This window comes from Felis catus, chromosome B2 (assembly GCF_018350175.1).
Source record: "Felis catus isolate Fca126 chromosome B2, F.catus_Fca126_mat1.0, whole genome shotgun sequence".
Classification (NCBI taxonomy): domain Eukaryota; kingdom Metazoa; phylum Chordata; class Mammalia; order Carnivora; family Felidae; genus Felis; species Felis catus.
In genome coordinates, this window is record NC_058372.1 from 28387752 (window position 1) to 28415691 (window position 27940).

Below are 27940 nucleotides of genomic sequence, written 5' to 3' on the forward strand. Positions count from 1 at the left end.
GACTGGTTTTTCCCTTTGCTTAGGCAGTAATTCTCCCTTCATAGAACTGATTCCCTTTTATCATTCAGGTCTTAAACTTAAATATCACCATACTAGCCATCCAACCTGAAGAAATGACATGGCCAATGGGCAATAAGTGTGGTGTTTTAAATTTAACCTGTGAAAACTACTCATATTTTACTTGTAAAATAATTACTTACAAGGGAGAATGCTGTAGATGTGGTTTCAGCACTGGCCTTTATACTGGTTGAACTTATTGCAGCTAAATCTATAAGGTCATAGTTAGTGGGTTAATTATCACTTTAAGTGAACACACATGACTTTTAACAACAAATTATCATTCTCAAGATCATCAGTCAGTAGCCTCTGGAATTTTTCGTCTATAATCCCTTTTCAGAACTCTTGGGCCCAGATTTTGGAATTTCAATATTTTTGGATTTTAAAAAGACATAGTGCATGTGCCATATATTATGTTACATTCCCAGCAAGGATTTCTGCAGGGAAACATGAATACTTAGATGAGGAGTGATAATGTAGTATCCTTATTCAAATCAGGTGAGAAATGCCACCAGAAGAATTCATCACAAATTTGCAAATTCACAAACAAAATTTTGCCTCTTGAATTCTGTACCTCCAGTATCTAAACTACTGCTTGGTACATAAGTCTGGTCAGTAAATATTTGTTCAGCGACTACTTGGATGACCTCTTTGTAGCTACCATGGGTGCCTCTGCTAGTGTCTTCACTTCCTGGTCATCTCTTCCTTAGCTGGCCTGTGCATGCTTCAGGGTCCATCTATGAAAGGAGTGGTTTTTCTGGAAAGTCTTCCTCCATCAACCCCAACAGGACTCTTTTTTCCTGAATCCCTACTACACCCTTTAACCTCTTTTATAATTCTTTAGTATATGTACATAATATATATATTCTTGTATCTGTTTTTATTCCCCAATTTTGGAGGAATTTTTAATGATGTGAGGAGATTCTTTTCACATTTACAGACTTCAAATTATTTAAGTATTTTTGTAGAGCAATGACTGAAAGTTTCAGAATTCCAAGGGATGGATATTAGAAGCGTTTTCAGTAAAATCTATTTTCTACTCAGGGTAACAGTGCACAATACTGAGATATCACCCTTACTGTTCCTGGACCACTGCTAGTGAGCTAAATGTCACTGCCCTGCCCTTTTCCCCAGTCTTAGAAGAATTAGACAAAAATTGCCAAGTGCTGTGGACCAGCCTGATAACTGCTTCTCCTTTGTCTGGGCTGCTTTCACCTTCTAAGACTGCTGAGAGGGATGGCATCTGGTGACCACTTTTCCTTTTTCATTTGTAACACCTCACCTTGTGTATACATAAATAAATTATCTCATAGGAGGGGCGCCTGGGTGGCCAGTCGGTTAAGCGTCCGACTTCAGCCAGGTCACGATCTCGCGGTCCGGGAGTTCGAGCCCCGCGTCAGGCTCTGGGCTGATGGCTCAGAGCCTCGAGCCTGTTTCCGATTCTGTGTCTCCCTCTCTCTCTGCCCCTCCCTCGTTCATGCTCTGTCTCTCTCTGTCCCAAAAATAAATAAACGTTGAAAAAAAAATTTAAAAAAAAAATTCTCTCATAGGGAAAGAAAAGCCTGAGCCTTGCTATGCCAAACTTTTGTGGAAATAGTTTAGCAATCCCAGATATTCAAAAATAAAGCAGTTGTTATAGACAGGCCATGTACGTGCAAACACACACATGCACACAGGCATGTACATCCTAAGTTTTAAGTCTCTTGCAGGCAGATGGCTTTAGTTAATTTGTGTCCTTATAACATCTGACTAAGTGACTTGCATATAATTACCACTTACTACCTGTGGTTCTAATTTTCTAAATTTTAGCAATCTTAAAATAACCAGATTATTTATAATTTCTTGTGAATCCAGGGGGTAGGACATTAAGCACTAAACTAGCAGCTGTTGTCGCCCTAACTGTAAATCACAATCCCCATCACTCTTCTCTTTACAACCCAGCTTTTAAAAAGTTATGTCTGGGGCGCCTGGGTGGCGCAGTCGGTTAAGCGTCCGACTTCAGCCAGGTCACGATCTCGCGGTCCGTGAGTTCCAGCCCCGCGTCGGGCTCTGGGCTGATGGCTCGGAGCCTGGAGCCTGTTTCCGATTCTGTGTCTCCCTCTCTCTCTCTGCCCCTCCCCCGTTCATGCTCTGTCTCTCTCTGTCCCAAAAATAAATAAACGTTGAAAAAAAAAATTTAAAAAATAAATAAATAAATAAATAAAAATAAAAAGTTATGTCTTCCCTCAAAGAGTCCATGCTAGGGCTATCTGTGTTCTTGTGTCACTTGATCTCTCTCATCCCCTGAAGCCTGCCACATCCCTGCCCCCCCAGTTGAGACTGTTCTCACTGAAGCTACCTCTGATGCTATACAGCTGACCCTTGAACACACAGGTTTGAACTATACAGTTCCACTCATACATGAATTTTTTTTTAACACAGCACAGCACTGAAAATGTATTTCCTCTTCTTCATTTCTTTAATAACATTTTCTTTTTTTGTAGCTTACATTATTGTAAGAATACAGTAGAAATGTATTATATATAATATATAAATATATAATATATATTGTATGTATTATATATACTAAATAATACACAGAATATACAAAATATGTGTTAATTGACTGTTTATGTTATTGGTAGGACTTCTGGTCAACAGTAGGCTATTAGTAATTAACTTTTTGCACAAAGTTACAGTGGATTTTCCATTGTTCAGGAGTCAGCACCCCAAACTCTGCATTGTTCAAGGGTCAGCTGTAGTTTGGAATCTGTGATGCAAACACTTCATATTCCATGTTTCTGTAGTACTCCCATTGTTGAACGAACTTCCTGAGACTTTCTGTGGCATCTCTGATCCCACTACTAGTTGACAGCCCTCAGCTTCCTTGGTGGATTGGCTTCTCTTCCTCTGCATAGCCTTACACTGCTGGTATCCCCAGGACTCTATCTTTCTCTCTTCTTGCCAGACTGTCCTCAAACTATCTCTGAGTGATTTCATCCACCATAATTTAGATAAAATCAGACTGACTGGTGCCTCCAGCATCTACATCTGTAGCCTAATCTCTCTACTCTGAGATCAAGGTCTTTCTATCAGCCTTCCTAGTAGATGTCTCCACTGGAACATTCCAGAGACCTCTTCAGCTTAGCAAGTCCAAAAGCAAACTCATCACCTTTGCTTTCTCATCATCACCACATCAGCTCTTTCTGCTGCTGAACCTCCACTCAACTGGGAATGGGTGAAGACCTCAGCTAAGACTCCCCTCTCCATCTTGTTCAAGAAAACACTTGGTTATGAGTCCCCTCGTTTCCATTTCTGAGTTCTGCCCCTCATCATTTTTCACTCTTTCTTGTCAAGATACTTGAGGGTTCTCTTCTTCGTACCAGCACCCAATCTTGCCTGTTTCAGGTTCACTTCTGCCTTTTTGAAAAACTCCTCTTTCTAAAATATAAATGAGATCTGTCACTCCTCTGCTTCAAACGCTTCAGGATGACCTATTATCCCTCAGGCTTAAACCTAAACTTGCTAGACATTGCTTACACTTAATTATGGCTATCCTTTACCTCCCTCATGCTTCTTCCCTATACCTCTTACACATCCCTTCTCTAGGCAACTGGCAGTCAGAGCCATTTCAGTCCTGAAAGCCTTCTCCACTCCTGCTCTTTTCTGATAAGTAGGCACTGCCTCCTCTGGGAAGCTTTCCTTCCCACCTCCTTGCACACCTCCAGGTTGGGTTGGTCTCCCTCATCCCTCCTGCTCCTGAAGCAGTTTTCTGTCCCTCTTGTACATAGGAATTGTCATCATCTGCTTGCTGCTGTTCTGCTGTGCTGGGACTCCTTAGCACAGTGGCTGACTTTTTCATATCCACACTCCCAGGGTTTAGCAGAGTCTACATAACAGAAGATGCTCTGTAAATGCTTGTTAAGTGAACAAAGATGGGTAGTTTATTAGTATACAGTCTTAACTAAATCTGTAGGTCAGTCTTCAGTTTGTTATCTTTCAAGTATTTGCTACATGGTTTTGCAGTGATTATTCTAATTTTTTTCAATAAAAGAGTTATGTAATCTAGTTTCCATTATTCTTGTTCACTTTTTTTTAGGTGGTATGCAGTAGATATTATTTGTTGAATTGAATTAAAATAAGCCTTTTTTTTTTAATTTTTTTAACATTTATTCATTTTTGAAAGGCAGAGAGACATAGAGTGCGAACGGGGGAGGGGCAGAGAGAGAGGGAGACACAGAAACAGAAGCAGGCTCCAGTCTCTGAGCTGTCAGCACAGAGCCCGATGTGGGGCTCGAACTCACGGACTGCGAGATCACGACCTGAGCCGAAGTCGGCCGCTTAACCGACTGAGCCACCCAGGCGCCCCAAAATAAGCCTTTTAGCACTCACGTTCTTATCTTCTGTGAATTCTCATATGGTAGTTTTATGCACTCCCTAAAGTTTGAACAATTGCATCTGAGTTAAAATGTGAATATAAAGTATATCCCACACATCAGTAGTTCTGTGTGGCATTGCCTAGTTTAAGTGAATTTAGTTAAATTTAATATTTTTTCCGATGATTAGCATGTGTTAAACATAATTGTTAGCACTGACATTGTTCTTAAATTATTTGGTATTTGTTTAAGGTTATGAAATTATTTGTGATGTTTCTGTGAGAATGGGAAAAATCATGACATAGCCACTCCAAGTTTCCTGCATGTTCAATGATTGCTACAACAAGGCTTGGTCACTAAGCTTCAGTCTCCACTAACACTTGTTCATATCTATCTCCATTGAAACTCTGGTTGTTACTGAGAAACATATTTATTTGTAAATGATGCAGAGGAGGGCTGTCTTTCCACCTCCTTCCCCACCCCAGACTTGGAGCTTCCCCTAATAAGCAGTTAGGTGCCTTTAGTGCATGCTGAAGACAAGCAACAGCAATCACAGAATTCCTGATGGGGTAGGACTGAGGTCTTTCTTATTAGCTCATCCCTTTAAGGGGTGTCTTTGGAAAAGAGCAGTTCAGGAGGTCTTCTTTTCCCTAAAGGGGCATGGTCCTTTTACTACTTCAGAGGCTGTGATTGCTGGCCACTGTTATGCCATGGTGGATGCCAGGAAATGACCTCAGTGAGGAGTCACAAGAGAGCAAGGAGTGTGGGAAAGGCAATGCCAGGCTGTTAGGGATTTTTGGTTTCTATTTCATCCAATTAGATGATTTCAGTGATTCAGAGTTTCCCAGTCCTCCCTTTATAATATTTATTTAAGGTACTCAAAGTTTCTTCTCTACTACCTTCATATTTTCTCAGCCATAAAATTGAGCTAGTTTAAGCCACTGATGTGAGTAATAATGGTTTGTGGCCTCTGGATAAATTTTTTGTAGAAAATTAAGATTCTCCTGCCTGTGTGACATTAAGTGGTATGGCTTTCGCCTCCTTTTTTTTTTTTTTTTTTAATAAACATCCTTTCAAGAATAGAAGGCACATGGCACTGCAGTGTCAGCAATTTATTTACTCTTTCCCAAATTCAAAAAACACTTAGAAATTGTCAGTGTTTGTTTCCCTTTTATAAACTGTTTTTAATACTGTTCTTTGTGTAGTTTTGACTTCATGATCACTAACTGAACCTGTCTTGCATAGTCATGTAGTGATTCTTAGTTTGTTTAAAGTTGACTTAAGTTGAGACTTCATGTAAAGTGAACAGCCAAAATAGTTTGACTATTAATCTTGCAAAATAATTTCAATTAACATTAGTATTATCTTTAGAGTTTTCATCTTGAAAAACTGAATTTTGCAAATCAGATAGGTAACTGATTACTTATTACTGTAGTTGGCAATAAATTTAGTTTCTGATACTGTATGTAGTAATTAAAAAAAAATCCAGTTGATTAATTTCATGATTCAAGAGGAAATATCCGTTAGAGCCATTGCTATGCTTTTTTAACCCGACAGTTGGATATTTAAATTGCTGTCACCCCTTTATTTGTGTACATGTCAGGAAAGATTATTCTGGTTAGTTATGAGCCACCTAACTGATTGTTTAATTGTTCTATTATCCATAGTTATTAAGAGCTCTGAGTATTTGCATTTGATAAATTTTAACTAAAGTAAGAATATTGTTTTCCATTTACAAATGCATATGGAAATTCACATCTTTATAATAGATTAAATAAAAATAATTTTTCTTTAAATTTTTACTTAAATTTGGTTTTAATGATTTTTTCTATCTAAAAGGCATATAAACTTATATATGTATTCCTTATATATATTTAATTAATGAATTTAAACTTAACCATTTTTACATAGGTAGTTAACTTTTAATTATCAATTTTTATTGAAGTATAGTTGGCATACAATATTATATTAGTTTTAGATATACAGCATAGTTACTCAGCAAATCTATACATTGTGAAATGCTCACATAGTAAATATAGTTACTGTATTTCACCATTCAAAGTTATTAAAATATTAATGACTATATTCCCTATCCTGTACTTTTCATCCCTATGACATATTTATTTTATATAACTGGAAGTATGTACCTCTTAATCCCCTTCATCTATTTCAGCCATTCCTCCACCCACCTCCCCTTTGATAACTACCAGTTCATTCTCTGTATTTATGAGTCTTTTTCTGTTTTTGTTTGTTTTGTTTCTTAGATTTCACATATAAGTGAAATCATATGATATTTATTTTTTTCTGTCTGACCTATTTCACTTAGCATTATACCCTCTAGGTTCATCCATGTTGCAAATGACAAGACTTCATTCTTTTTTAATGTCTGAGTAATATTCCATTGTATGGAACCATAAAGGTACCATATCTTTATCCATTTGTCCTTTACCCAAGGATGCTTGGGTTGCTTCCATATCTTGTTTTTGTAAATAATGCTGCAATAAACATAGGGGTGCATATGTCTTTTCATGTTTTTGTTGCATGTTCAAGTGCTTTTGTTTTCTCCAGGTGAATATCCAGAAGTGGAATTACTGGGTCATATGGTATTTCTGTGTTTAATTTTTTGAGGAAACTTCATATGGTTTTTTTTATTGTGGCTGCACCAATTTATATTCCCACTAATAGTACACAAATGTTCTCTTGCTCCATGTCCTCACCAGCACTAGTTTTCTCTTATCTCTTTGAACTAGCCATTCTGACAGGTGTGAGGTGGTATCTCATTGGAGTTGTGATTTGCATTTTCCTGATGATGTTGAGCATCTTTTCATGTGTCTTTTGGCCATCTCTGTATCTTCTTTGGAGAAATGTCTATTGAGGTCCTCTGCCCTTTTAATTGTATTATATGTGGGGGTGTTTGTTGTTGTAGGAGTTCTTTATATAGTTGAGATATAAACCTTTAATAGATGTTATCATTTCCAAATATCTTCTCACATTCAGTAAGTTAGTTGCCTTTTAATTTTGTTAATGGTTTCCTTTGATGTGCAAAAGCTTTTCCATTTGACGTAGTACCAATTGTTTATTTTTGCTTTTGTTACCTTTCCTTGAGAAGACAGATACAGAAAAATTCTTCTAAGGCTGATGTCCAAGAGATTACTGTCTATGTTTTCTTTTAAGAGAGGTTTTATGGTTTCAGGTCTCACATTTAGGTCTTTACTCCATTTTGAGTTTATGTATGGTATAAGAAAGTGATCTAGTTTTAGTCTTTTGCATGCAGTTGTTACAACATTATTAATTGAAGATACTTTTTTTTTTTTTTTTGCATTGTGTATTTTGCCTCATTTGCTATAGATTAAGATACCATATAAGCATGGGTTTATTTCTGAGCTCTCTATTCTGTTCCATTGATCTATGTAGCTCTTCCTGTGCCAGGACCATACTGCTTTGATTATTATAGCCTTATAGTATATCTTGAAACCTGGAGTTGTGATACCTAGAGCTTGTTGTTCTTTCTCAAGATTGCTTTGGCTATTTGGGGTCTTTCATGGTTCTATACAAATTTTAGGATTATGTTCTAGTTCTGTGAAAAATACTATTGATATTTTGATAGGGATTATGTTGAATCTGTACCTTGAGTATAGACATTGTAACTCTTCCAATGTAGGAGCATGGAATATCTTTCCATTGTTTTGTTTCATCTTCAGTTTGTTTTATCAGAGTTTTATAGTTTTCAGAGTACAGGTCTCTCTCTTCCTTGGTTAAGTTTATCCTTATGTATTTTATTATTTTTGGTGTAATTGTAAATGGGATTAATTTCTTAATTTCTGCCACGTTATAATTTATATATAGAAGTGCAACAAACTTCTGTATATTAATTTTGTATTCTGCAACTTCACCGAATTCATTTATTCCAATTTTTTTTGGTGGAGTCTTGAAAGTTTTCTGTTTAGTATCATGTCATCTACAAATAGTGACAGTTTTACTTTTTCCTTCACCAGTTAGATGACTTTTTTTTCCTTTGCGATTGCCATGGCTTGTTTTTGTTGTTATTGTTTTCTAGTTTCTAGAGTCTTGACATACAGAAGCAGACACAAGCAAGGCAGGCAGCACTAGGTATACAGAAAGGGGTGGCCTGGGCCAAGGCCCAAGCATCCCTTCCCTCCATGCAAGGTCCCTAGGAGATGCAGCTGGCCCAGCCTCTGTGGAGCAGAGGGTGAAGGGGGACACAGATCTCTGGGGATGTGGGCAGGTTTAGGCAGCTTCCAGAAAAATGGAGCAGAGAGTGATTCCTAGAGGTAAGGCCTTACAGTACCCTGAGAAGCAAAGAAACCAGGACCTTCCCAGGGTGTTCCAATTTTTTCCTCATTAAAAACTTTTTTTTTTTTTTTAATTAGCACAAACAAAACCAAATTGAACAGCTTTAAAGTTCCAAGCAATCTGAATCTAGGGGGTATGCATGTGGCCAGATGTGCTTTCATGAACAGCAGCTACTGAACTGTCCCAGGCCTTTGACCCCTGGGGAAACCCCTACAGCCAGTGCACAAGCCCCCATGTGAGGGAATGGTAGGGTCCCAGGCAAGTTGCTACACTGGTCCCCTTCCTTGTTAAGCACCGCTGGCCCCAGCCCAGGGAAGATCCATAGAGAAGGGTCACTTGAGCTCCCCAGCTCCTGATCTGCATTGCACTTGGGTCACAAGTTGGGGTTTGAGGCGGCAGGGCTTGGCAGTGACAGGGCTCTCTGGCAAGGATCAGGGAGAAATAGAGTAGAGGAAGAGACCATGTGTGCACACACATGCTCACCACCCACCAGTTAACAGACCTGGGTCTGCAAGTGTCACAAAGGCTGAAAAGAGAGTCCTGCCATGATGGAAAAGCAGCAAATCCCGGGGCCCTTCTGCTCTTTTTAGTGCCAGGAAAACACTGACGATAAGTGGGTATACTCTCTGGAATAAAGATGGTAAGAGTAGACATCCTTGTCTATTTCCTTATCTGTGATAAGGGGGTAGATAAAGGATTACCAATTTTCTTGATCATTTCAAAGAACTAGCCTCAGGTTTCATTGATCTGTTCTGTTGTGTTTTTACTCTCTATTTCATATATATCTGCTCTAATCTTCATTATTTCCTTCTTTCTGCTGGTTTGGGGTTTAGTTTGTTATTCTTTTTTACCTTCTTTAGGTGTAAGTTTAGATTGATTATTTGAGATTTTTCTTCTTGACGTAGGCCTTTATTGCTATAAACTTCACTCTTTATTACAGCTTTTACAGCATCTCAAAGGTTTTAGACTGCTTTAATTTATCTCCATATATTTTTTGACTTCCTCTCTGATTTCTTGGTTGACCCACTCATTGTTTAGTAGAATGTTATTTAACCTCCATGGATTTGTATTCTTTCCAGATTTTTTCTTGTGGTTGATTTCTGTCTAGTTTCATAGCATTGGTAGAAAAGATGCACGGTATGACGTTAGGCTTTTCAAATTTGTTGTGACTTGTTTTGTGGCTTAACATATGATCTCTTCTGGAGAATGTTCCATGAGCACTTGAAAAGGATGTATATTCTGCTGTTTTAGGATGGAATGTTCTGAATATATCTGTTAGATCCATCTAGTCCAATGTGTCATTTAAAGCCACTGTTTCCTTGTTGATTTTCTGTCTGGCTGGTCCTTGTGGGAAGGGATCTATAGGCACTTGGGAAAACTGCTGAGGCCTGCTGGTTTGTCCACAGAAGAATGCCTCATGTGCTGTTACCAAGCTGGGTGGAGAGGGTTGGCACTGTGCTGCTTCTGTAGGTGTCCATGTATCTAGGTTGGGATATGGGAAGGAAGATGGTGCCTGCCAGCTCTTTTGTGATTGAGAAGGTTCCAAAGATCTCTGCTCCTCCAGCACAGGCTTTGAGATCATTAAATAAATCTCCTTCCCATATATCCCAGGCATTTTCAAATTGCTTCTTCTATGCTATATCTCACCAGTGCTGTTTGTTGTTCTGTCTCTTTAAGGGTGGGGATTCAGTTTCCTCTCACCCTCCCTGCTCTTCCAGTGCCAAGCCAGTCAGGTTTTAAAAGTCCAGGTGTTAAGCCCCATTGATTGTTAAGAACTCTGTAAGTCAGGCAACTCTGGCCTTGAAAGCCAAATTTTATGGAGATTTGTCTTCCTAGTACATGCCCTCTGTGCCTGGGAATCCCAGCCCAGTCTACTCTTCTCACCTCTCCATGCCCACAATATCCCTCCTTCCTGTGGACAGTCCCATAGGTTCATTTGCCTCCTGACCCCATTTCATTTCCACCCTTGCTACCTACCCTATTAAATGTGGCCCTTTCTCTACATTTACCTGTGGAGAGTCTGTTATGCCAGTCTTCTGCTCATATTTTCTGTTTATCTACACTGATGTGTGTTTATCTAATTGTATCTCTGGTTCGAGGTAAGCCCAGGATCCTCCTATTCCACCATCTTCCCTGGAAGTTTTCTCGACCATTTACACTTAAAATAATGATAGTAATGTACTTACTGTCATCTTGTTCACTGTTTTCTGGTTGTTTTTGTAGTTCTTCTCTGTTCCTCCTTGCTTTCTTATGATTGACAGCTTTCTGTAGTGTTATACTTCAATTTCTTTTTTTTTTTTTTGTATCATGTTTTTGGTTTGTGGTTACCATAAAGTTAAAAAATGGCATTTTTTTCAGATATAACATTTTAAGTATATAGCAATATATTTTACATTGATGGTCACTTAAGTATGAATACATTCTAAAAGCACTGTACTTTTACTCTCCACTTATACATTTTATGTATATGTTATATTTTACATCTTTTTATTTTGTGAATCCCTTGACTGATTTTTTAGGTATAATTAATTTTGCTACTTTTGTCTTTTAATCTTCATATAACTTTGTAAGTAATTGAGTACTATCTTTACTATATGTTTGCTTTTACCAGTAAAATCATTTTCTTCCATAATTTAGTTCAAATTATTTCCTTTTCTGCTTGAGTCCCTTTATCATTTCTTGTAAGTCCAGTTTAATGGTGATGGACCCCATAACTTTTGTTTGTCTTGGAACCTCTTTCTCTCTCCTTTATTTCTGGATGATAATTTTGCTAGGTAGAGTATTCTTGATTGTAGGGTTTTTTTCTTTCAGCACTTTGAATGTATCATGCCACTCCCTTCTGGCCTGCAGAGGTTCTGCTGAAAAATCAGTTGATAGCCTTATGTGGTATCCCTTGTACACAACTCTTTGCTTTTCTTATGCTGCTTTTAAGATTCTCTATCTTTAATTTTCAACATTTTATTTATTTTATTTTGAGAGAGAGGGAGGGGCAAGTGAATGAGGGAGAGAGAGAGAAAGAAGCGGGGCTCATGCTCCCCCAACGCAGGGCTGGTGCTCACCTGAAACGGGGCACAAGCTTACCGAAAGGGAGGCTTGAGTTCACCCGATGCAGGACTCAAACTCATAAGCCATGAGATCATGACCTAAACCGAAGTCAGATGCTTAACAACTGAGCCACCCAGGCACCCTAATTTTCAGCATTTTAACTATTATGTGTCTTGGTGTGGACCTCTTTGGGTTCATCTTGTTTGGGACTTTTTATACTTTCTGGGCCAGGATGTCTGTTTCCTTCCCCAGGTTAGCAAAGTTTTCAGGTATTATTTCTTCAAAGAGGTTTTCTACCTTTTCTCTCTTCTCCTTCTGAGACTCCTATAATGTAAATGTTATTACACCTGATGATGTTTCAGAGGTTCTACACCTAGTCTTATTTTTTATTATCCTGCTTCTTTTAGCTGGTCAACCTCAGTACTTTCTGTTACCCTGTCTTACAGATTGCTCATCCCTCCTTTTGCATGTTCTAATCTACTGTTGATTTGCTCCAGTGTATTTTTAATCTCACTTACTGTATTCCTTTGGTCTAATTGGTTAACTTTTATATTTTCCATCTCTGTTGAAGTTCTCACTGAGTTCATCCACTCTTCTCTCAAGTTCAGTGGGCCTCTTTATAACCATTATGTTGGACTCTTTATCAAGTAGATTGCTTATTTCTGTTTTGTTTAGTTATTTTTCTGAAGTTTTGCCTTGTTCTTTCATTTGGAGCATATTCCTCTATCTCTTCATTTTGTTTTACTTTCTATGTTTCTTTCTATGAATTAGGTAAAACTGATACCTCTCTCAGACATATTTAGGAATGCCCCCTACATACATGGTGTTGCCTGGTGGCTTAACTAGCTGGAACTATAATGGGCATGGTCTGGTAGTCCCGGGGGTATTCTGTGCCAGGGCTCCCTTGGTGTGGGATTGCTGGAGTCAGGACAGAGCAGTTCAGTGTGCTCCATGCAAGAGACACCCCAGTGGGATGGCTGGAGCTGAAGTGGATGAGAGCTGACAAATCCCATGGTACTCTGCACTGGGGCCACCCTGTCGAGACTGCTGGAGCTGGGACAGGCCCAGGATACTCTTGGCAAGGGGCACACCAGCAAGATAGCTGGAGATTTCGTGGCCAAGGGCTGGGGCTGCCTTGGTGGAACACCTGGAGCTGGTTGGTCATAGGTGGAGTTGCTGCCTTGGAAGGATGTTGATGATGGTGTGGGCAAAAAGCCCAGGATTTATTGAGGTGGCAGGCCAGCTAAAGCACCTGGACCCAATTCTTGCCTGTGTTATCAAGGTAGAGGGAGAACATAAACAATATTTCTCACTTGCACCTCCAACCCTGGAGAGAGTTTAGTAGCAGTTTCTTACTGTTTTGTGGACTCTCTAGGGTTAGAAATGGGTTTTCCTCACTTATAGTCTAGTTTCTTGTGAAACCACTGTTCTTTTGTTGTGCCCAGCTTGGGCAAATCTGTCCAGGGGCCCTTTAGTGCTATCCCTCCCCCCTGCAGTTTGCAGTTTTGGGGGGTGGGTTTCCTGTAGTTACCATATCTTCATTGCTCTCACCTCATGTGGTCCCTCTATCCTTTGTTGTGCAGGGCCTTTTCAGTCAGCCCTCAGTTATTCTTCAGGAGGAATTACTCTATATGTAGGTATAGATTCAGTGTGTCCATGAGAGAACATGAGTTCAGGATCTTCTATACCACCAGCTTGGAGACAAAGACAAATGTACAGCTTTTCTTAAGTCTGTAGTCAGTCTGTTCAAGCAAATTTCAGTTTTATTTTAAGATCTCTACCTTTCAGAATTTTTCACACATTTACATTGTCTGAACTTTGTAATAGCCACTGGATAGCTATGTTATTTTTTGCCTTTTGTAACTTTCAGTGATTCAGAGCTGAGGCCAGTTCAGCATTTCTAGAGAATAAGTTGTTAGAAGAATGGAGATAAAGAAAATAGTATCTTTTATTTGATTTACAAAAAATGGAAAACCACATATCTTGAAGCTTGGTTTGTGCTTTTTGAGAAAAGGGATCATCAAAATATTTGAAGGCCTGTGTAAAATAATAAGTTGGGTATGTTGTATGTGTATGAATTTATATACACACATACATATGTTATTATGTATATACATAGCATTTATTGAGTATGTACTATGTACCAGGCAGAGGGCTTTACATGGATTATCTGATTTAATCCTTATAACAGCACCTCAAGGAGCAGGTGATATTTTTATTCTTATTTTATAGATGACGTCATTGGGCACAGAAGAGGGTAAGTAATTGCCTTAGGTAACATAGATAGGAAATGGTGGAGCTGGATTCAGAGTTCACATCCAGACATCCCCTACCTGAAAGCACTATCTTGTGATGTTAGGCAAAGAGCTAATAACCTCCATTAAGAATCTATTAAAAAAGACAGAAGAGTAAACACAAATCATTAAATTCACAAAAGAACTAAAATGATCAAAAACATGAAAAAATACTAAAAATCTTCAATATTCAATACAAATTAAAAAAAGCATTAAGTTTTCGTTTTCATAAAGTGTGCTAGAATGGCAAATGTTAAAAAGCTTGATAATGCTTTTTGGCAAAAGTACTAAAAAGAAAACTATCCTATCATATTTTTAGGAATATAAATTGGCATATCTATACCAAACACATACACATTAAATATTGTTCATTCTTTATAATGGAAGAGGCTGCTTTTAAGGAGACATAGCTGTTCTATAGTAGATGAGATGGAGACACACACACAGATACTGTTCATATATTTGGTAGAAAAATATGTTCATTATTTTCTCACTTTTATTTTAAAAAGACAACATACAATTTACAGTTTGTAAAATTTGTCATGTGCAAATGTATCTTGACAAGGGGTGGGAGGTAGAATTTCAGAAAAGTATAATTTTCTACTTTAGAATTATGTGTTATTTGACTATTTTCAAGGAACATTCATTTTTAAATTGAAAAGAATTTTACATCTTTAAAAAAGAAGAAAAACTATCCATGGAGTCAACATACTCAAAAAGAAGCATGTAACACTAATTTTTTTCATGGACATGAACTTGATTTAATAGTCAAAGAAATGACATACAGGGCAAATCTAGAATTTCAGCAAATCATTTGAAACTTGTTCCTGATTTGCTTTTGGAATCATCATTGCTGGAGTAATTATAGCCAGGGTGTCTTAAGGTCAGCCTAGAGGGAAGCCTCTAGTTAGTGCAAGAGGATTTTTAAGAAACAGAGTTCAATAAGATGATTCCAAAATTTGTTTAGAAAAGGTGAGGACTTTGTACAGCCAAAACAATCTTGAAGAAGAACAAGAAAGTTGGTATACTCACACTACTTGATTTAAAGACTTTTTAAAGCTACTGGAATGAAGGTAGTGTGGTATTATAATAGGATAGATAAATAGATCCAGGAAATAGAAAATATAAAAAGACCTACACATCACAGTCTGTTGATTTTTAACAAAGGCACCTAAACATTTCCATGAAGAAAGGAAATCTTTTCAAGATATGCTGGAACAAGTGCATAAATATATGAACAAGCATTTCACAAAGAAGATACATAAATGGCCAATAACAAATTAAAGGTATGCACCATTATTTGTCATCAGGAGTAAATAAGTAAAAACCACAATGTGCCACTACTTCAGACCTACTAGAATAGCTAAAATTAAAGAGACTGATGATACTACATGTTGACAAGGATGTAGAACAACTGGAACTCTCAGACATTGCTGATGAGCCTATAAGATGGTAAAGCCACTTTGGAAACAGCTTCTTATAAAGTTAAACGTAAATCTACCCCTTGAGCTACCAATTCCACTTCTAGGCATTTTCCCAAGAAAAATGAAAAATAAGAGCACAAGTGGACTTGTACAATGTGGTCATCACAGCTTTATTCATAGTAGCCCAAAACTGGGGACAACCAAACTATCCATCAAGAGGAGAATGTATGAAATTATAATATATTCGTACGGTGCAACAATATCCATACAATGGGGGTGCAACTTATCCTTGTTATTGTTGTTACCCATCAATGTGGATAGGTCTCGAAAACATGTTTAAGTGAAATAAGCCAAATACAGAATACATAAAATGGGATTCCATTTAAGTGAAATTCAAGGACAGGCTAATAATGTATGGTGACAGAACCAGAATGGTGATTACCTGTGGGAGGATGGTGGGAACTGATGGAGAGGCACCTTCGAAGCGTTATATGTCATGATTATGGTAGAGGATACACAGTTATATACTTAATCAAATCCCATCATATTGTACACTATATGTGCATTCACTATATGTAAATTTTACCTAATTTTTTTTTTTACCTAAAAAAATGACTGGAAAAAAATTTAAAGTCCTGCAATAAAAATTGAATTACTGGAAAAGAATACACAAAATAAAGAGGCATAGTTAGAAATGTAAAAGAGAACTTGACGTTTAAGTTAAACAGAGGGGATAAATTTGCTAATAGATTTATTTTTTTATTGATAGAAAAGTGTACTCCATGAAAAAAAATTATTGTAATACTTATTCAGGTGTAAAAAAGTTAACATGTGTGAATTGAAGAAGAATAGTTATGGGGATGGCTTAATTTTACAATAAGAAGAAAGAGATAATAGCTTACTAAGAGCTAATGCATAAATTCTAAATGTTTTAGATAATTTGCAATTCTGTTTATAGGTGCTCTATGATGTGGCTGCCTCTAAGTAGCCATTGAAATGGTAGTTACAATTATAAAAGTGTAGTTTCCAGGATAGCAGGGACAGATACCTGTGCCTTGGAGTCATCATCACATCTGGTCTTAAAGCCAAGCTTTTTGAGAAATGATTGTCAGAACAGACTATATTAGGCCTGGAGAAAGTGTTAGGGACAGATCTAATAGTTCTCTTCAAATGGTTTTAAAACAAAACAAAACAAAATCAGTTCTGTATAGCTGGGGAGTTAGAATTACAATCAATAGGTAGCAGTTGTAATTAGAATTTTCTAAAAGTGGTTAGCCTTTTAAGAAACATATTTTCTGTAGCTGCCAGTGTTTACATCAATGATGAGCATTCAAAAACAAGTGTGTATACTGTTTATCAGGGACTTTTGTTGAATCTGAATGAACTTGAAGACTTGGCAGACTGAGACCCTCCTACTTTTATCTGGGATGATCAGACTTGGCGCTATATTGTAGGTGTCTTGAGGAACAAATAGGTTTTGGGAAATTAAAATTCCAAATCCCTGAAAGTTTCCCAAACAGTAAGCAATGTGTTTGAAGTGACTTTTTTTTTTTTTTTTTTTTTTAGAGAGAGAGCACAAGGGAAGCGGGGGAAGAGGCAGAGGGAGACAGAGAGAGGGAGAGAAAATCTTAAAGAGGGAGAGAAAATCCACACTCAGCATGGAGCTCAATGTGAGGCTCAAATCCCACAATCCTGGAATCATGACCTGAGCTGAAATTAAGAGTCAGATGCTCAACTGGCTGAGCCACCCAGGCGCCCCTTGAAGTGATGTTTTAAGATGATGGCATGGTTGTGGGTTGGGAGACAAAAAAGGGAGGCTATTTTGGAAGTCTTGGAATGAAAAGAATGGACTGTGAGCTTGGGTGTGGTCAGAGGACAGATAAGATTTCATTTATAATGAACTATGGGTAGATAAGTTAGCAATATTAAATACAGTAGGTACATTAACAACTTGGGGAGAACTGTCAGACAAGCCTTTTTACATTTCAGTCAGCACAGTATCTGTTTTTTGCTAGGAAAAAAAAAATAATTAATTTTGAGATTAAATAAGTAAAACTGCTTTCCAGAGTAGGAATTGAGTCTCTTATACATGTTTAGAAATTAAAGGGAAAAGTCAGTTTTTTTAGTTCACTTACTTTGGTGTATATCACTGCTCAAGTATGTGTATTGCTTGGATATTAAACTAAGAAAGCAAATTATCACTTTAGAAATAGATTTTCCTGGCATTCTGTGGTCTGTAAGTTCCCAATAGGGCCTGAGTTGACACTCAGTCGTTGCATGACTGCTGACTGTCTTTGAGGCAGGAGCAATACTGTTTCACTACGGACCCTAGTAAGTCTAACAGTTCTCTCCCCCTATGTCAGTGTCCTAATGAACACCTGAATAAATATTACAAAGATTTTCTCTTTTCACTGAGTATACTTTTCTATCAAAAAAATAAATACATAAGCAAAGTTAACCCTTCCGTTTAACTTAAACTTCTCTTCCCTTAGCTTCATTTTCAGGTTTTTGCTAAAGCATTCAAATATACTTTTACTGCAGTATCATTTCTGACCAGCTCTGCATGCCCACCCTTGCATACATACTGCCACCAAACGTTGCCTTCGTATAATAGTACTTTATTAAAGATACCAATTCAGTGGAAAATACAGGTATTTTTCCATTCTAAATAGTACATTCTTCTAAAGAATTTGGAATGCTGCATTTCAGTCATACAAGTTATCATTTGTGACCAACAAGATTTTAAAGGACCTCATTGTACTAACCAAAGAAAACTATACATTTATTGCCCTGTTTAAAGTTAGTGTAAGTTGGGGCACCTGGGTGGCTCAGTTGGTTAAGTGTTCAATTTCAACTCAGGTCATGATCTTGCTGCTCATGGGTTCGAGCCCCTCACTGGGCTCTGTGCTGACAGCTCGGACCCTGGAGCCTGCTGCAAATTCTGTCTCCCTCTCTCTTTCTCTTCCCCTCCCCCACTCACATTCTGTCTCTCTCTCAAAAATCAACATTAAAAAAAATAAAAAAATAAAGTTAGTTTAAGTTGGATTTACAGATACAGAAATATATGTATTTGGAACACTGAGACTAGAATAAAAACTTAAAATCAGTCTGTTAATCTCTGTACTCAATACCTGTAAAATATTTCCCTCATGTACAGATAGAAAATACATTTGCTTTTCATTCACAAATTCAGCAAATATTATCCAGCTTTCCAGGTTGTTAAAGATAGCAGTTCCTGATTTCCAAGTTTAAAATTTAAATAGAGAAGCTGACAGTATAAAAGAGATGAAATCATTGTGATTTTTACTTAAGTAAGTTAGAAGGCTCTCATATTCTTCTATATCCTGTGTTCTTCTCTGAGAATTGAAAAATGTATGGGGAACCAGGGCAATAAACTTGAGTGTGTCCACCTAATGTTCTTTATACTCTGGAATATTTTTAAAATCAAGGCATTTGCTGGAGGATACTCCTGAAACTTTCTTTGTATCTGTGGTGCATGCTTCTCTTTTGTTTGTTATTGGTTGGTTGGTAGTGTGTTGTGAGGGTAGGTATTTTGGTGAAAAATATCTTAACATTAGGTAGCAAAATAAAAAAAAGTTACATGCCAAAATAGGTCTGTTATTTTCATAAGATTTTATATCCATTTATTTTGAAAACAATACCTTCTTGGAACACTTGAGATTTTTCTCCCCTTTAAAATTAAAATCCAGTGAGTTATATGGGAGGAAAATATGAAAACCAGCTGTAATTCTGTTCATTTGACTACTCATCTATTATTTTCTTTTAAATTATCATCATTTCTTTACAGTTACCTAAGGAAAATATATTTCCACTGACATGTGAAGACTACCCTAATTTGTTATTGTATATTTTTTTCCAACATTTTTCTGGTAATACTATTTTGTGATTTTTAACTATATCTTTGTATTTCATTGAGTTAGTTGCACTAATCTCTGCATGAAGAACTCTGACCTCGTGGCTAAGCTACTTGACACTTATATCATTAAATCAGCACCGCCCATTTAATTGAACACTCATCAAGTGTTTAACTTTCCATAGGGAAAATCTTTCTCTGAAAATTTTTGGAGAGTTCACTAAAATGCATATTCATGCCTGGGACAGGGTATACACACATTGTTGCAAAATTGCTTAATAGTCATATTCAATATTAGAGAAGAGAGAAAAGAAGTGACTGTCTCACCCCATCAGTATCTAAACCTAAACAAAGTAAAGAGAGAATAATACTATTTGAATCTCTGAGGATAGGGAATCAATGAATAACAACACCCTTCTCTGCCCAAGTTTCAGGTTTTCAAAGAATAACGCAAAAGAGTCAGCAGATGAGAAGCTGATACTAGAGAATATGATTTAGATATAAGAGCCAGATGGGCTCCCTGGCCTCCAACTTCCATCTTGAAACAGGCCACTAAAGGGAAAGGCTGATTGCCGAGCAAATACCCAGGCCACTGTCTCACTGTCCAGAGCAGAGAAGGAAGAAGAAAGACAGCAAGCCCCTTGCTCAGGACTTCAGTAGATTCACTTGACCCAACCAAGAGGTGGACTAATGGTTGTGCTTCACCAACTGGGAAGTCCCATTTCTGTAGGAGAGGAGTAGGGGCGGGGCAGGGGGGTTGGCAAGAGGTCACGAGTGTCAGGGGAAAATCCCACTCATAAAAACCAGAAGAGCGGAAGACATCATCCCCCTTATTAAAAAACATAACCAGCAAGAGATACCTAGCTCTAGGTTTGCAGGCAAAAAGATATAAGCTGATTTCAGCAAATAAAAAACTTGTGTCCATTTATATACCAAGAAGCAGAATTATTTCAGAATCTAAATATCCATTCTTATTACAAATAAAATACCTCAGCCAGCTGTTTAAGGATCAGTTATAAAGATGGTAACATTCTAAATTGACTCTGAAGCATTTTCACTCTGCATCCAACTTCTGGTTTTCTGAATGATGGAATCCAGCAATCAAAACCTTCTTCACTTCTGTTCCCTCTAATTTCTGCCTATGACTGCATGTGTACCCATTCTTCCCTTCTCACCCTGTTGAGGGCTAATTGCATCTGCTCTCTGATCCAATCCCTGCTACCCTCTTAGGGGCCACATGCCATCAACCTTCTTTTTCTCCAGGTCTTTGACATTGTTTCTCATCTTTGTGTTCATAGCTCCTAAATGGTGCCTGATTCATAGTAAGCCATTGGTAACAGATTTATTCACTTAGTTGATTAATGAGAACTACCTTATCATAAGTTACTCAAGCCAGAGATGATAGGGAAAATTAAACATCAAGTAAAGTACCAGTTTACAGTTTAGTTTTTAAGAGTAATACATACTTTGAACAGAATGATTGATTTAATTATCTTTTTACAATTCAGTAAATGTCAGAGAACTTCGGTTGATTAGATACAAGTTACGAAAAATAACAATTAACAACCTATTTAGAAATGATCAGAATATTGTAAAGTACATTAACACCAAAGATCTTTTAAGTGTAATTTTACCTTTCTAAAATTATTCTGAAGATTCTTTGAGTCTTGCAGAATTTTAAGGGCATCATTCTGAACATTATATTCTTTTTGCTATTTGTTGAACACTTTTAAAAATCTGCCCTCTTCTCTGAATTTGGAACATTACTGGTTCTTTTATGTTTCTCTTCTGACCTACCTTCCACAAGTCTCCTGCTTTCTAATCTTGGAGTGGTTTGACACTTTATTACTTCTGCTTTTGATCAAAACAAATGCTAATTGAGTGAACTTTCTCTTTGAAGAGAGAAGTCTAAGTCAATAATCTTTTCCTTTACTGAACTCTGAAAGACTAGTTTTACTAATTTCTTGGACTAGTTTTCTTAATTTCATTTAAAAAGTATTACAAAGTAGATTTCAATAAACTTGTATTTGATCTACTTATGAGAAAAGCAGTTTTACATTTTCTAGGGAGAATAATCCTAGTCAGTCTTTTTTTTTTTTTATCATGGTTTCATTATTTACCTTACCTTTTTTCCAGACATTTTCTCCTTCTTTATAAGCAGTTTATATATTAGAGTGAGTGCTATAAAGCCATTTGTACAGTGCTTTGAACATTTGGTTATAATTTCTTTGTCTGCCAAACATTTTTCGATGTGAAATTTATTAACCTTGAGATGACCTGTGGCCCGCATATTTTCTTCATTACATGCCTTATCTGTTAAAGCATTTATTGTATTATGTATTAAATTGATAGCTGTAAGCTATGCTGTTTGTCATCAGGGTAAACTAAAGTACTTTTGTACACATAAACAGTCTAAGTCACTTTTTTTTTTTTAACTTTTCATTTTGGGCATTTCGGGCATATATCAAAGTAGAATAGTAAAACAAATCTTGACTGTCATGTTGGCCAGCTTCAACAATTATGAGCTCATGGCCAAACTTGTTTTTATCTGTACCTCTCAACTCCCCACTACCTTTGGATATATTATTTTGAAGTGAATTCCAGACATTAGATCATTTCATCCATACACAGATCAGATAAGGACTGATTTTTTAAAAAAATAACCGTGATACCATCATCAGATCTGGAAGAAATTAACAATAATTTCTCACTTTTATCAAATATCTAGTCAATGTTCAGAATTCTCATAAAAGCTTTTTAGATAGTTTGTTCAAATCAGGACTCAGCCAAGGTCTATATGTTGCATTTTGTTGATACGTCTCTTAATTTTTTCTTTTTTTCCTCTAGGGTCCCCTCTTTTATTTATTTATTGAATAAATCAGGTTGATTGTTCTCTATGTATTCTCACTTTCTGCATTTTTCAAATTGCTTCCTCTTAGTGTCATTTACTATTCTCTTCCGTTCCTTGTGCTTCCTATAATTTGTGATTAATAAAGTAACTTTATCAGTTTCAGGCTTGGTTTTATTTTAATTTTGCTTGCTGCCATCAGGAGGTACATAGGGTTTGGTTGTCTTTTTTTGTGATGTTAAGATTGAAAATTGAATTCAAGTGTTACTGGCTCAATCCAGTCTTTAAAAGTTTATCATAAACTTTTCATCTGGTGGTTTTAACATCATTGGGAATTGTTGCCATGACCAGTTTTTTCCTTAAGGATTACAAATTTATGATTGTTTGCTGAAACACTAAATAGAAAATTTTCATCAACTGTTTTGTTACTCTGAAGTTCCTAAAGGAAAGGCAAGATATGCTTAATTCTTTCTCTTTTTTTAAATCAGTTTTCAGATTGAGTTGGTTCCCTCACATTTTAAAAAGTGATCAATAAGATTTTTAAAAAATTATTGTTTTTGTTGGTTTGAACATATTTAATGAGTTTCAACTTATTATAGTAGTTATTTTTTTTAATAATCAATTTGTGCCCTCTTTGTCTGGGGAATCTCTTCAGATGGGCTCCTGACTCTGAAAGTACAGCTTCATGGTGCTCCCTTACTCCCTGGTATATTGAGGTGTTGCATGCTTACTGTGTGCTTTCTTGTCCCAGATGTGGAATCAGCCATTGGAAGGAAATGAAATAATATAAATATTGAAATAATGTAAAATTTGAAGCAACTTCTTTTCTTTTACTTTGCTTTTACTTTTTTCATACTTTGTTCCTGTTCTTCCTATGTCCCCCTGGGCTTTTTTTGTGGTCTGTCTCATTAACTCTCATCCAAAAAGCTCATTCTGTAATTGGATAAGCAGTGTTAGCAGCAGTCACATTACCTGGTGGCTTCTTATGTTCCAACAATACCATTGCTTTTGTTCAAGTCAGCACCAGGTAAGCCCATTCCTTAACATCATAGTTCTTACCAGTCAGGTAGTGAAAGGTTATGTCCCCTGTAAAGAGGTGTCTCCTAGTCAGAAAGACATTAGAAGAACTATATATGTATATTCTGTAATTATGAATCTGTAAAAAGGGTCTATGGGAGGTGTTAGGGTTTTATTTTCCTTACTTTACCTGATTTTGTATACCTAAGAGTCATTCTATTTTTTTTCCCTTCCCCCTCCCCTTAAAAACTGAGAATAAACTGAGGGTTGATGGGGGTAGGAGGGAGGGGAAAGTGGGTGACGGGCATTGAGGAGGGCACCTGTTGGGATGAGCACTGACTGGGTGTTGTATGGAAAACAATTTGACAATAAATTTCATATTAAAAATAATAATAAATCAAGGATAATTATTATAATGCCAATTCAGAGACATATATGAATGTTTAAAGGGACAGTAAAATTAATAGTTCTCATGGTGAGGCTATATGTAAATTCATTTTTTTTATGAAAATTCTGTAAAGTTTTGTCATATAAAAGTTAGAATCCAATTGTCCACTGTATGTCTCAATAATATGTTTACTTATTAAATTATCTGACTCATTAAAAAAAAAGAGTCATTCTAAAAGTCATATACACACTTCACAGTTGTGTACACCATGGTAAAACCCAAGATAACAGATATTTGTCTGTATTCTACCATTTTGGCATTCTTTTCTCCACCCCAGCTATTTTATTATTTCCTTGTGACCTTGGCTACACTAATTTAAAAATATTTGTCTTTAAATAGTTCTGTGTGAAAAATTTTAAAGGGCATTAGAGGGCTTGCCTTTATTTTGATCTCTGACTTAGGGCATGCCCTGAAAACCTGTGGAAGTCTGTGGTGCTTGTCAGGCACGATGAGCAAGTGGCTATGTCCACTCTTCTGTTTGGCTAGTTGCAGGTCCAAAATGTAACTGCATAGCTCCAGGTTTGGTAACATTGACAGCTTACAGGTACTGTTGACATTTGGATCATCATTTTCGTAATTTAGCGTAGGTGTTGTAACTACTATCAAGGAGTTACCTTATTTCCACTTTGTTCATATTCAGAAATTTTTATTGACCTGATACAACAAACTGATTAATTTTAGTATAGTATCTCTTCACTCTGCATTATATGTAAATTTTAATGAAACACTTTATATTGTCTTAGTATTTAGATGGGTGGAGTGCATTGGACTAGTAGAATGAATAGACAATTCCAAATTATTACTTTAACCTGGAAAGCTCTGACAAATGTTATGCTTCCCCCGTTATTTATAACATGCATCACAACAGAAAGCTGAAGTTCAGATGACTTCCAAATGTTATATTTAAACTTCTTAACAAATTTTAAGTCACCATCAAAAGTTTTTTATTTCTGGGGCACCAGGATGGTTCAGTTGGTTAAGCATCCAACTTTGGCTCAGATCATGATCTCATGGTTCTCAAGTTCCAGCCCTGTGTCAGGCCCTGTGCTGACAGCTCAGATCCTGGAGCCTGCGTCAGGTTCTGTGTCTCCCTCTCTTTCTGCCCCTCCCCTGCTTGTGCTCTGTCTCTCTTCTTTCTCTCTCTCAAAAATAAATAAACATTTTAAAAAATGAATTCTTCCTTGCAATAATCTAAAAAAAAAGTGTTTTTATTCCTTAGTCACTGGTTAACAGACTCTAAGGCATTAAAATAACAGAAGTGAAACTAAGGACAGACAAGTTGTCTAAAAAAAAAAAAACCCTGAAAGCTACTTTATACTCACTGCAGATACCTAAACACTGTGTGTGTGGTGTGTGTGTGTGTGTGTGTGTGTGTGTGTGTGTGTGTACATGGTCTCTCTTTTGATTGAAAATTATTATTTAATTAAAATTATTGTTGTTATCTCTCCTTCAAGACTATAATGTGCCCTGTTATACCAACACATCTAGAATCCAACTGGCCATACTTTGGCTCCAAAACTACTTGTGCTAAGATGGGTCTGCATAGCTCTCTGGAATTGCCTTATATCCAACGGATATTTTGATGATTTTAAAGAGAACAAGAGAGATTACAAAAAAGCCAGGGATAGGTAGGAGATCAGAAAACTCAGTGTGGAAAGGACAGAAGGACGTTAAGAGAAGAATTTTTTTTCTATTTTCCTATTCACTTCCAATGCCCACATTCCCTTAACTGGCCTTCCTGGTTTTTTGTTCTTTAATTTCTTTGTTTCTCTTTGTGTTTCTTTACTTGGGGAAGTGTGGGAGTAAGTTAGGATTCCTAGTTGCCTAACTTCTAGGAAGGACTGAAAAATGTGTATTTCAAGTGTTCTCTTCTTTATACCATAACAATATTATTAATTTGTTTCTGGCATATTCTGTAAAAACCAATATGTTTATAGTTTCATCAAACGCAAAACCATTCATATGCCTTTACTGTGGCTAGGATTGAAAGGGAAAATTTTGAAAACTGTTACTTTATAACTAAGCCATTGCTGCTTATCATTCTCCTTAAAGTTTTTTATATGCACAAATCTGGTCATTGGCTCCTATAACTTTCCCTTCACAATAACCTTCAAAGATATCTCTTGCCCTCATTTAGCTTTGCCAGCCCTTACTCAGCTGCTCCTGCATCCCCCTGTACCCTCCTCTGGGCTTCTGCTCTGCTGGAGCACTCCCACCTGGAAGTGCTGGAGCTTCCCACCTGGGCATGCCTAAGGTCCTTGTGTGCACCTAGGTGTGAGCTTCCAGAGAACCCCTGGAGGGGCTGCATCTTCATCACCACCCAGTCTGAAGCCACTGAGAAAGTGCCACAGGCAGATTGTGTACTCAAAAACTGTTCTCAGTGAATGGAAAAGGCACATGAATTTACTCATTCTAGTAGAAGATGCACACCTATAGAATTTTGTGAGAAAGCTAAACTGTAGAACAATTCTTTGGGTTTCATCTTCTCTAATATGTCATCAATCAGGGTCAGAAAAGCCATCTCTGTCTGCATCTCTCCCCCAGTACAGGAGAGAACCTCATAGGTAAACAGCAGGTTGATAAATATTTATTGGGTTAATTACATCCAACTTCCTTAACCATCTTCTCTTAATTAGCAACAAAAGCCCACCCCTAATTACTTTAGTATAGCTTAAGAATAAGCCATTTTGATAACTGTTGAACATTACAGTGGAAAACTTTTGAGTATGTGTTTTTTAAAACAACAACATCTTGAATATTTCCTGGGAGTCCCCATTAGAAGGGAAACTGACAGGTCTGAAAGGGTCTCAGACACCTGGCACATTCTTCTCTTCAGAACAGAGGAAACCAAGTCTCAGGTGAAGGGTTACTGAAGGCCCTGGAGCACCATGTTGTTGACAAAACTGGGACTTTTTCTGCCTCGATTTATTATTTATCAGCAAGCTAATTTGGTAAACTCTGTGTTGTATCAACAGTCCAACAGTGATATTGTTTGAATCCAAAACTCAGTTTGGGGCTAAGTTTTGAGTGATTAGAGCAATAGACATCAACAAAGCAGCTTGTGTCTATAGGAGCAAGTTAAACATGATAATAAAATCTTTATAATGTATAAGATATTTACTTGGGATATGGATTTTCTTTTGTATCAATTTACTGATAATGTTTCATACAGATAATAAAAATGTTTGAGTGACAACCAAAGTAAATTCATAAATATGATATTTTTGAAAACCCATTTTTCATTTTTTGAAATTGCTGTCCTTTCTGATTGCAAATGGAGTGACAGCCTATGATTACAGTAACAAGAACTTTAAGAATTATATGTAGAATGCATATCACTTTTAGTAAGTTTGTGTATTGAAGGAGCTTAGTTATAGGTTTTATGAAAACACAAAAAGCCACCTTCAGGGAGTTTAAATATGATGGATATGAAAAAGATTAATATTCTACAGTTGGGTTGTATAATGAAAAGAAAAATTGGTATATTTTCTTAGACCTTTTTCTCTTCTTTTTTGATTTTGTGCTATGGCTTATTTTTTTTGTTTTGTTTTCTACTAAGGAAAAGTGATTAACAAATCCCTTCCCCCCTTTTTTTAACTAGAACAAGTGCTATTTTTGGACACATGTGCCAGTATCCAGGAAGACCATGCATAAATTATTGTTGACAGTGAAGTGCTTTTGGTGGGCACATAGTCTTTCACCATGGGAAAACTGGCAGTGTCCACTAAAGATAAATTTGCATTTTTGCCATGACCCAATTTGATTCCAGTATATTGCCTAAGAGAAATGAGTGTTATGCCTACCAAAAGACAACAACATTCATAGCAGTTTTATTTAAAATAGCTAAAAATTGGAAACAATTCAGATGTTATTCAGCAGTTAGAATGGGTACATAAATTGTGGTGTAGCCATACAGTAAGATTTGTATAGCAATGACAATGACCAAGCTCTTCCATATGCAATATTAATGGTTCTCACAGATATAATAGAGGAAGAGTCCATATCCAAAAGAGTACATACTGTCTGCTTCTGTAGGAGTTCCTTATTTCATTTCTATGAAAGCCAACATACTGATCAATGGAGATGGAGGTCTGAATAATGATTACCTTATAGGTGGGGGTATATTGTCTGGGAAAGACTACAAAAGAGCCTGATGGGATGCTGGATATAAATATTTTATGTCTTGATGTGGATGGTGGTTATATATGTGTATACAAATTTAAAAAAAACCCATCAGGTTATACACTTAAGATTTACATGGCTT

General features: G+C 36.8%; 1 protein-coding gene and 1 pseudogene across 2 annotated transcripts in view; one reads left to right on the plus strand and one right to left on the minus strand.

The window, feature by feature from the left end:
• EXOC2 (exocyst complex component 2) overlaps nucleotides 1-27940 on the plus strand; it is a 283378-nt gene that overhangs the window by 212060 nt on the left and 43378 nt on the right. The gene's annotated exons all lie outside the window — the stretch shown is intronic.
• LOC105260561 overlaps nucleotides 12614-27940 on the minus strand; it is a 32571-nt pseudogene continuing 17244 nt past the window's right edge.